The sequence below is a fragment of the Alosa alosa genome, chromosome 6, assembly GCF_017589495.1.
Source record: "Alosa alosa isolate M-15738 ecotype Scorff River chromosome 6, AALO_Geno_1.1, whole genome shotgun sequence".
In the NCBI taxonomy this organism is placed as follows: domain Eukaryota; kingdom Metazoa; phylum Chordata; class Actinopteri; order Clupeiformes; family Clupeidae; genus Alosa; species Alosa alosa.
The window spans coordinates 12931628-12934127 of NC_063194.1; the positions used below are offsets into that span (position 1 = coordinate 12931628).

Consider the following 2500-nt stretch of genomic DNA (forward strand, 5'->3'; position numbering starts at 1 on the left):
TTTCTTTCTTCCCTGTTTTTTCTTTCCATCTTCCTTTTCATCTGTTTTCCCCCCTCTTGTCATGTCATATTCCACAAATGTCTGATTGTCTCTCTGCAGTGTTATGAGAAGCCCCCCCCCCTCTCATATCCCCTCGCCATTTTTGCTGGTGAAAAGAGAAGCGATTGTCGGCCTCATGGCATATCTGATCTCAAGCAGCTCTGTGCAAATGCACCCCATTGGGTTGGAACGACGGCATACCTCCCACTGAGGTGTTTAAGTGTGTGTCTGTGTGTGTCTGTGTGTGTCTGTGTGTGTGTGTGTGTGTGTGTGTGTGTGTGTGTGTGTGTGTGCAGACTCATTTTTGGATCACAGATCCAGTAGATCAAAGTGTTGGTCGTTGGTTTGCAGGGGGCAGAGGGATGTGGTAGGGGATGTTGGGGGAGGGGAGCTGCACAATGGCTGTCTATTCCATGCCCTACTGTAGGTTTGGGTGGCAATGCAGGTTTGTGTTTGAATCCAGCACTGTCTCTTTTCCCTTCTCCGTTTACTGTTTTTTTTCCCTCATTGGAGTCAAAGTGCTTCTCAGATGAAGATCGAGACACGCTGGTGGTTTTCACTTTGACAAAAGAAAACCATGTGGGGCAACAAGAGGAGAAGGATAGAGAGAGAAGGACTTTGTTTCAGGAATGAAAGAACAAGAGGATGGAGTTAAGTGGAACAGATAAGCTAGGGTACGGAAAGTCAAACAGGAAAACAACCTTATCACTTTTACCACTTCAGAAGAGATAAAACGGGGGGGGGCGTTGAAGAAATTAGCTGAAGGAGAGAAAGAGAGAGTGAAGAAAAAAAAGAAAAAAAAAAGCCCCAAATCACAAAGAACAAAAAGAAAGAAAAGAAAAGAAAGAGGGAGAGCAGCAAAGGAAGGAGAGGGGAAGGGAAGGAAAGAGAGCATGGAGGAAGCAGGGGGGGATGTTCAGGGGTCCATGTGGAGGACAGGTAAGAGGAGAGGCCCCGGGCTGGAGGGTTCAGCTGCTGCAGCGGGGATTACCGGCCCACGGCATGATGGTGCTGGGCGATAGCTGCCCCAGGACACCACAGCCGGGAGGCAGGTCCCTCAGACCCAGAGAACAGACAGAGGAGAGAGAGATTCATTGTAATCTTATGGTTGGGCGTTCTTGTTTTTTTTTTCTTTTTGTTTGTTTTGGTTTTGATTGATTTTGTTGTGCACTATGCTTTCACAACACTGATCATGAACAGTCATGCCAACACAGAGAAGAAGAAGAAGAGAGAAAAAAGAGTGAAATGAAGGAGAAAAGCAGAAGAAAGAGATAGAGAGACAAGAAGAGAAAGAGAGAAAAGGCCTTCGCTCTGTGGGAGTGGTGGTCCAGCCCGGCCAGTGGAATGTTTACCCAGGGCTCCCTCTGTCAGGCTGGCCTGGTGTCTGCCCCTAGTCCCGCTGGCGTTTGTGTGTGTGTGTGTGTGTGTGCAGACTCATTTTTGGATCACAGATCCAGTAGATCAAAGTGTTGGTCGTTGGTTTGCGGGGGGGCAGAGGATGTGGTAGGGGATGTTGGGGGAGGGGGGAGCTGCACAATGGCTGTCTATTCCATGCCCTACTGTAGGTTTGGTGGCAACAATGCAGGTTTGTGTTTTTGAATCCAGCACTTGTCTCTTTTTTTCCCTTTAACCGTTTACTGTTTTTTTTTCCCTCATTGGAGTCAAAGTGCTTCTCAGATGAAGATCGAGACACGCTGGTGGTTTTCACTTTGACAAGAAAACCATGTGGGGCAGCAAGAGAGAGAGAGAAGGATAGAGAGAGAAGGACTTTTGTTTCAGGAATGAAAGAACAAGAGGATGGAGTTAAGTGGAACAGATAAGCTAGGGTACGGAAAGTCAAACAGGAAACAACCTTATCACTTTACCACTTCAGAAGAGATAAAACGGGGGCGTTGAAGAGTTAGCTGAAGGAGAGAAAGAGAGAGTGAAGAAAAAAAGACAAAAAGAAAAGGCCCCAAATCACAAAGAACAAAAAGAAAGAAAGAAAGAAAGAGGAGAGCAGCAAAGGAAGGAGAGAGGGAAGGGAAGGAAAGAGAGAGCAGCGGAGAGCAGGGGGGGGGGGGATGTTCAGGGGTCCATGTGGAGGACAGGTAAGAGGAGAGGCCCCGGGCTGGAGGTTCAGCGCGGCGTAACGGGGTATTGCCGGCCCACGGCATGATGGTGCCAAGATAGCTGCCCCAGGAGCACCACAGCCGTGAGGCAGGTCCTCAGAGACCCAGGGAGCAGACCAGAGGAGAGAGATTCATTGTAATCTTATGGTTGCCGGTTGTTGTTGTTTTTTTTTTCTTTTTGTTTGTTTTGGTTTTTTGATTGATTTTGTTGTGCACTATGCTTTCACAACACTGATCATGAACAGTCATGCCAACACAGAGAGAAGAAGAAGAAGAAGAGAGAAAAAAAGAGTGAAATGAAGGAGAGAAAAGCAGAAGAAAGAGATAGAGAGAGACAAGAAGAGAAAGAG

At 47.3% G+C, this 2500-nt stretch overlaps 1 protein-coding gene across 2 annotated transcripts in view; it reads left to right on the forward strand.

The window, feature by feature from the left end:
- Positions 1-2500, forward strand: part of prkar1b (protein kinase, cAMP-dependent, regulatory, type I, beta) — a 76981-nt gene that overhangs the window by 52860 nt on the left and 21621 nt on the right. The gene's annotated exons all lie outside the window — the stretch shown is intronic.